Raw genomic sequence first — 8,524 nt, 5'->3', positions numbered from 1 at the left:
CCAGTTAACACTTTTTTTAAAATAATAAAATATTTTGCTTATTTATACTTTGAGTAAAACATAAGTGCGAAGTACCTCCAGGAAACATTATGAAATCAACTTCTGAACTTTAAAATAATCAAACTACTTCTGTTTCCTTTTATTACTTTTTTTTTTTTTTTTTTTTTTTTTTTTTTTTTTTGTACTAGGGATTGAACTCACATCCTTGTGCTTGTAAGGCAGGTGGTGGCACCACTGAGCTAAATCCCCAGCCCTATTCCTTTATTTTTGTAAGGCATACATTTTTGCTCATGTTCCTGTGTTCACTCTTCTATTGTCTTGAAATGCTAAAACAAAATCAATGCCAGTAGGCCAAACTCTTGCAAAGCAATCTATAAATAAAATAGTGCAGAGAAGTAAATTTATAAAAAATAGGGAAACTATATATTGTCTTGTTTAAATAAGAGCTTATGATATTCCTAGAAGACAATAAAGAGGCAGAAATTATTTTTTTCCTTTTGGTGCATAGGAAATGAAATCACTTGTGAAAAAGTGATTTTGTAAAGGTCATTAAGCAAGCAAAATGCTTAGGCTTCCTAAGCCATAGGAATGCTAAACTACCCTTTTTCCTTTCATTCCTTGGATTATTTTTTCTCCTGTCTTTTCCTGTCAAAAATAAACTTTATTAGAGTCAATTCAATAAATATGTATCAAGTGCTGAATTTCTGAAAGTTCTTGATTTAAAGGAACAGGTAAAAATCACCAGTCCCATCTAGCTTGGATCCTCACAGCTGCTGGACCATTCTTTTGTTCACCAGGCTGCTAAGCATGTTTGCTAAGGCATCTGTTTCAAACATAGTTCCGGGTCAGTCTCAACTACATAGTGAGACCCTGTCTCAAAAAAACAAACAAACAAACTGTCCTAAAGCTCTCAATTCCATCACTGCTTCCTTGACACTTAGCAAAAGACTTTGCTGTTTTCACTAAGCATTTTTTTTTTTGGTGGGGTACCAGGGTACCTAGGATTGAACTCGGACCTTGAATTGTGAGGCAGGGGCCGCACCATTAAGCTAAATCCCTAAACCTTCACTGAGCTCTTTGAAACCATCTTAGAAGTTTATTTTCTCTTTTATGTTTCAAAATCTATCATCAGTTTCCTTCCCTCTTGTTTTCAAGAGCAGATCATCTCTCCATCTTGCCCAGAATTCCCATCTTGCATTCTCAAACTGTCTTCCTCTCATCTTTGCACTGACATCATTCTGCCATTGTTTCTTCTTGATTTGCATTTTCAATATCACTTTCAAATTGTAAGACCTGATTTATAAGCCCATGCTAAATGACAAAGGGCCTAGGAGGCAGTACTCTAACCCCCTCCCATTGTAGCTATAGCCCCGACCTTTGTTCTAACCCTGGCTTACGAATGTAAGGCAATCTTGTACTGTTTGAAGTCCGGATCCTGATTAACGTGTAAGTTAGTGGTTCTAGACTATGAGATATGTAGAGACCCCAAGTTAATTGTCGAACTGTTTGCTCATCCTAAATGTCTTGGTGGCCTCTGAACCATCCTATAGGTATCTGTTAATCATCAATGTGTGACTGCCGAGTATGTGACTACTGACCACCAGCTCAAATCAGCGTATCTTTGTCCCCTGCCTGCAAGCTTAAAATGTTAACCCCCCTTTTATCCCCCCTATAAAAAGGACCTCAGCCCCTGAGCTGGCGCCTCGCTGAGCTACTTGGTTCTGAGAGTGCCATCTGGCCAGACTAATAAAGGTCTGTTTACCAACTAGCCTGGTGTGTTCCTTCCTGGGTGACTCTCATTCCTCCGTTGAGCTCCCGGAGCCTCACTGAGTTTTAGGACCCAGCATTGTGGAGGCCTTTTCGACTGTTCACGTTCCGTGGAGTGGAAGTGAGACTTTGAGTCTTACAAAATTGGCCCCCTTCTCATTAGTAAATACAACTTGCAGGGATAGGGCTATGCCTAGGAACAGTAATGACTTCCTCCTATTGCTATTCTTAAGATGTAGAAGCATTCCTATTTGATTCTATTTGTGGTTTTAATTTACTGTTGAACTCCCATAGGTATATTCATTCTACTGTTCACTTGACTCTAAAATTGATTTCATTCAAATTCAGTAATTGCTTTGTGTTACAGTTTGGATCTTAAATGCAACCCCAAGGCCTATGTGTTTGGAGGTGTTGACCTCAAAAGGGGTTGTGGGATCTCAGTCTCTTCCACTTTCTTTGCTTCCCGGCTATCATGAGATAAGTAGCTTACGCTGCCACATGCTCCTTGGTATGAAGTGTTGCCTCAAAACAGGCCCAAAAGCAATGGGATCAAGCAACCACTGACTGAAACCTTTGAAACCATAAGCCAAAACAAACCTTTCTTAAGATTATCTAAAGCATTTTATGAGTAATGGAAAGCTGATCAATACACTTAGAATTGTGTTTTTGTGAAAGAGTATGAGTTCCGAGAGAACAGCAAACATCACTGACCATTTTTATGTCTCTAGAACTTAATAGAATACCCGTCACACATGTCTGATGGATGAGATGTTTCATTCTTTTCATTTGTACAGGGGCTTGCAGAGTTTACCTTAAATCTCAGAGGAGACTTGGGAAAAGAAAGTCAAACACTTCTAACATTCAATAGCACAAGATAGACATTACCATTCCAAAAGGTAAAATGGGGGATACAAAGGATGGGGACCAAAGTGAATCCAAAATCCAGCAGGCCAAATGTTACATTCCACAGTTTCACTTCCAGCCTTCAAGGCAATTTGTGGCAAGTTATGAACTCGAAAGGGATTGGGTGGCTCTGACCCTATGGCATTTCTAGTAGTTGTAGCTCCCATGTCTTCTCTCTTCGGCCAGCTCTGCTCCCTCCTTGCAGCTTTCTTCAGAAGATCCATGCTCCTGACTTCAAACATCTGGGATCTCCACTGCACCTTTGGCTTCACAGTCACAGGTTTACAGACTTCCCTCTCAGAAGCACACTGCCTGGCCTCCCAGGCCTTCTCTAATCTGAGTGGAAGCCTCCCTGACTCCAAACTCTTCCATTCTGCATGCACCTAAAACCAGTGCCACGTGGATGATATCAAGGTCTGCTGCCAGCTGGAGCAGTAGCCAGGCTTCCTGTTCTCTTGCTGTAGAGGTTGAGTGCCTGGATCACTGAGCACTCCGAATCCAATCCAGAGGAACTAATTCCCTAAACTGCCATTTTGGAACAACTTCCCTAGGTTGTCGCCATTCTGGAACATGGAGTTGCTTCCTCCATTCTGGAACATGGTGCTCTGGGGCTTTCCTCTCAAAGGAAAATCTTTCACCTTTATAATACTGAGACTGCAAAGGGTGGAGTCCTGCTGTTTCCTGTGATGCCCTCAGGCTATCTTCTTCTGTTTTCCAGTTCCTCAGCAATCAAGATCTGCTCTGTTCTATCTTTGCAGTCCACAGCTTTACTTGAGCTTCCTCTCTGGCCAAATTCAAAATGCTTTAAATTATTCTGATGGGCTTTTTGCTCGATTCTTTTTCTTTCTTTCTTTTTTCTTTCTTTCTTTTTTTTTTTTTTTTTTTTTTTTGTACTGGGGATCAAACTTGGGACCTTGCATATGCAAGGCAGGCAGTGGAACCTCTGAGCTAAATCCCTGGCCCTTGCTCTTCATTCTCAACGTAGATCTGGCTAAAAGCTAACAGCCATGCTACCGCCTCAATATTCAACTGCACTGAAATTTCTTCCCCAAAGTTTAATTAGTCCATCACCTCTAATCTCAGTCTCAGGCAAAGTCTCTGGACGTGAATAAGATGCAGACAAACTTTCCACTAAGACATGACACACATCATGTGGAGTCCAACAGCCAATGCAGTCCTTTTTCCTAGCAAAAAAAACCTCCCTAGCATGGTCTTGATAAGCTTTCTGGTCTCCTGAGCTCAGACCAGAATCTCCAATACAAAACAGCCTAAGATGTTCCAGAGCTACTTCTGTGGCCAATGTCTCAGGATCTTTCTCCTTCTAACTCTTCCTCCCACAAGCTAGTTCCAAAGGCTTCTGAGCCACATGGCCAGGTAAAGTCACAGCAACAACCCCACTTCTCTGGCACCAAATTTCTGTGTTAGTTACTTTTCTCTTGTTGCTGAAACAAAATACCCAGTACCCAAAGTTAAAGGGAAAGTGGTTTATTTGGCTTACCGTTTGTCAAGATTTCAGTCCATAATCAGCCAACTCCAAGGCAGGGATGACAAACAAGGATGGCAGAGCAGAATCAACATGGCACCCACAAGGCAGCAAAGGTAACGAGAGCTTCAGTATACGGCAGTAGAAGACAAAAGCACCAAAAGGTCAATAGTCAGTTTATATGTGCACACTAAAGTTATGTGCATACATAAAGGTACTTTCCTAAGTATTTAAACTTATAAAATTCAAATATAAGGTCATTGCTTCTTTCAAAACTAAGTTGATAAAAAGGAACAACAAAATTTACTGCAGACCTTCATATGGGTCAGGCAAATCTATAAAACTCTTGAGAAAATTGCATAGACTGACTTGACACTCAAGCTGCTTGAAATATGTTTAAAAGTTCTTGTTCTACTTATTGTAAGCAAAGCAATCTGTAATAAAGGTAAGAGGGTGCTCTACCCACAAAATTCATGCTCAGTTAAAAGATACTGGTCCTACTTTCAGGATTACTTAGCAAATGTATAATTATACATTTGAGTCACAAAAAGAGTAAAGTATATGTTTGCTATTTTTATTTTTTTGTTTTTGTTTTTGTTTTTGTTTTTCAATACCGGGGATTGAACTCAGGTCCTTACACTTGTGAAGCAGGCGGCAGAACCACTGAGCTAAATCCCCAGTCCTACTATTTTTAAATATGTGCCATTTTATCTCACTTTTTACATTAATTGAGCAACTGGACCCAATTTTAGTGGGAGAATGCCTCTATTATAGTTTTGTTTTGGTTGCAAAATTATAGTCACAAAAATCTTCAAATGATATACAACACCACACATCAAGAAAAGGTTTCCCTTCTGTATTATTCTACTGCTAACATGACAAAATACCATGGAGCAGGTGGCTTAAATACATTCATATTTTTAGTATTCTAGAAGCTGAAAGTCCAAGATCAAGCTATCAGCAGGGTTGGTTCCCTGGGTTGTAAATGGCCACCTTGTCACTGTCTCCTCACATGGCCTGTACTCTAGACCCCTGCATGTGGATACCAACCCTACTGAATAAGGGCTTTGCATTTATGGCCTCAGTTAAGCTGAGTTATTATCATATAGGCCCTTGCTCCAAATACAGTTGCACTGCGGATGAGGGCTTTAATGTATGAACTTTGAAGGCATATAATTCAGTTCATAAGTCTTTCATACTAGGCTTCCAGTCCTCCTGGTGTGCATAAGAATGTGATACTCAGAGGAAGTAGAATCTATATCTGTTTTATACCTTCTTGTCTTAACTTTGGGCAGTACATCATGGAAATATTCCATGTTGGAATATATCCATCTATCTCGCTCATTTTATTGCCTGTATACTATTCCATCAAATGGACATGCCATAATTTATTTTAGCAATTTCCTACTCTTTGACAGTTAAGGTCTTTTTTTTTTAAGTCTTGCTCTTAAAAATATCTTGCAAAAATATTTTATAGAACACTTTGATACAACATGTGTATTTATGGGTCAAGTTTTATAAGCAGAATTGTAACATTTGGACATATTTTGTTACCCTGAATTTTAAAATGTTTGCATCAATTTACATTCCTACTAACAAAATATTTGAGAATGTTTGTTCCTTCTACCCTGTTCCCACACCTCAGCACATACTCCCAACGCTTATCAAATTTTTTACCTCTATTTAACACAGAAGATCAAATTGTCAAAATCACATTCAAATCAGCTATCTTTCTCAGAATCAAGCATTTCTAATAAATCCCAATAATATTAGTAATCAAAAGCTTCTAACTGGCCGGGCGTGGTGGTACACACCTGTAATCCCAGCACTTGGGAGGCTGAGGCAGGAGGATCACTTCAAATTTGAGACCAGCTTGGGCTACTTACTGAGTTCCAGGTCAGTCTCAACTACATAGTGAAACCCTGTCTCAAAAAAACAAGAAAAAAAAAAGCTTCTAACTGATTTATACTATTTCTGTTTCATATGAGACAATAGCAATAAAATATTGAAAGCTGGAAAATAAATTACCCCAAATGGCAGACATGAGAAACAGGAACCCTAAGCAGGTCATGAAGCAACTTGATATACACAACTGAATCTTGAATAAGGCTCAGGAGTGGGAAGCATCAGGTGATGTTAGAAGAAAGCTGGGCTAAACAGAAATGATAGAAAGTCTGCTTAAGAATCAGCTGCTCAGGTCTGGGGATTTAGCTCAGTGGTGTCACTGCCTGACTTGCAAGCAAAAGGTCCCCAGTTTGATCCCTCATACCAAAATAAATTAATTAATTAAATAAAATAAAAGGATCAGCTGCTTAGATTCCATTCTCCAGAATGAGCAGAAGCTCAGAGATTTAGTCTTGGAGGAGGGCAAAATATAGGTTTTTTAGGTAGAACACCAGGCCCACTCATGGCAAATGAAGGATTTATGTTGAAAAGATAAAAGAAAAGAAAAAATGAGGACTGACATTGGAATAACTGGATTTCATGAGGAAATAAGCTGGAGTTCTGACTCTTAGCTCAGTGCTGTTTCTGATCTGTCAGGCTTACTAGCGTATTTGATTCATGATAAGTGTAAAGTGACAGTATCTAAATTTTCACAAATGTGGGGGATAGTTAAGGCGACGTTGTTCAGGTGATTAAAGGGTAAGTATATCCCTACCCTAAGCAATCATGCCAAAATAATCAGTAGAACTAAAGGATTATGGATAAAATTAAAGACAGACTTTATTTATTTATTTATTTATTTTGGTTTTTTGAGACAGGGTCTCACTATGTAGTTGAGACTGACCTGGAACTCACTATGTAGCCCAGGCTGGTCTTGAACTCACAGTGATCCTCCTGCCTCAGCCTCCTGAGTGCTGGGATTATAGGCGTGCACCACCACGCCCGGCTAAAGACAGAATATTAATAAAAGCGGAACAGTGACAATGTCTGTATGTTTCAATAATCACGCTGCCTTGAACTGTCAGCATAGTGTTGAAGCTGTAATTGGCTAAGGCAACAAAGCAGAGGAACCCCTCATAATAAGCAAATACACGGATATGAAAATCAACGGTCAGAGGAAAAAAAAAACTTTTTGGGTCATTTTAGCAGTTAAGAGATAACATCACCATTATGCCGAGGCAGAGATACGAACTAAGAAGCTACCCTCCTGGGTGGGCCATTTCAGTCCAAGTCCTCTAGGTTCTACAAGTAATAGATTTACAGCCACTGAGTGAGTCTAACACTAGGTTTTCAGAAGCTTTAATTTAGAATCCCACAGCTCACCGTTTCTGAACATGCCAGACCAATTAAGTAAAAACCAGAGTTGTCCTTGGACATTAAAAGCTTTCCAGGTGATGTAACTCCAAACTTTTCCACGCGATTCACCTAGAGTTGAGCCAAGGCATCTTTCAATTACCATATTTTTAAATCAGAACCAATACCAACCAAAATGGGGCGGGACGGGGGGGGGGACTGACCGGAGTATTCTCTCCCTTTTCAGTCTCCCGCAACTTCCCTTCTGTTCGCTTGTCTTGTTCTTAAACACCTTTTCTTATTTCTATACCTTTATGAAGTGGCACAGTATTTCAGACAGTTAAAACACCGTATTGAACAAAGTCCTCAAATATTGTTAAAAACATGTGTAGTAAATAATTTTTAATGCGTTAAATCAACCAGCCAGGGTGCAAGAGAAAGGGATTTTTAAAAAAGTAATTATTTGGATTTCTATGTCCAGCTACTTCAGGCTTGGAAGTTTAAATCGAAATTATACCAAACAGACGGGGTGGGGGCAACAGAATGGTCACACACGGGTGATTGCCTACACGAAACCTGAAGGCTGCGGTGTCTGGATCTGGTTACGTTACAACCAAGGAATAAAGGGGGAACACCGTTGAGTCCTGGCCTCAGGCCTGGCCAACCCAGCGATGTAAATTGAAGAAATGTCTTCTCTGGACCAGAGGATACTGCTGTCTAAATGAGCAGACGGGACAAGTAATCCTTAACAAGTCTCTTCCGGTCTAACGGAGTCTGGAAACAAGGACCCGAAGCAGATTTTTCCAATCCTCCACTCCACGCCCTTAGCCTGGGGACAGGCTCCACACCAAGCACCACCTTTTAACCACCTGTCAACACGTCAGCAACCTCAGCGCCCCGCCCTGGAGTTCCCCCTACAATTCCGAGCTCATTCCGCGCTAGCGGTCTGGGTCGGGACCTGGAGAACCAGCTGTTCATTCCCACAATAGTACAGCCCCGAAGATCCGGATCTCGCGTCGAAGTTCTCTCCAAGGTAAAGAAAGGAGGACGAATCGACTCCTTCGACGATCCCCGCGCCCGGTCCCGCCCCCTCGCCTGGCGCCAGGCCGCAGAGCGCCGATCGGCTGGATGAGC

At 40.7% G+C, this 8,524-nt stretch overlaps 1 protein-coding gene across 2 annotated transcripts in view; it reads left to right on the top strand.

Moving 5' to 3' along the window:
* The first annotated feature begins 1,809 nt into the window (after positions 1-1,809).
* The window catches only part of Vamp4 (vesicle associated membrane protein 4), a 42,021-nt gene continuing 35,306 nt past the window's right edge, over positions 1,810-8,524 (top strand). The window contains exon 1 of one of the 2 annotated variants that reach the window (XM_010644998.3): positions 1,810-1,826. The gene's annotated coding sequence lies outside the window, so the exon portion shown is untranslated. Of the gene's footprint in view, positions 1,827-8,333; positions 8,424-8,524 lie in introns of those variants that run through there. The other variant, XM_010644997.3, reaches the window with a different exon arrangement.

This window comes from Fukomys damarensis, unplaced genomic scaffold (assembly GCF_012274545.1).
Source record: "Fukomys damarensis isolate Sample0158 unplaced genomic scaffold, DMR_v1.0_HiC HiC_scaffold_11, whole genome shotgun sequence".
Lineage (NCBI taxonomy): Eukaryota > Metazoa > Chordata > Mammalia > Rodentia > Bathyergidae > Fukomys > Fukomys damarensis.
The sequence above is the reverse complement of the archived record's forward strand: the minus strand, read 5'-3'. Positions and strand labels throughout refer to the sequence as shown.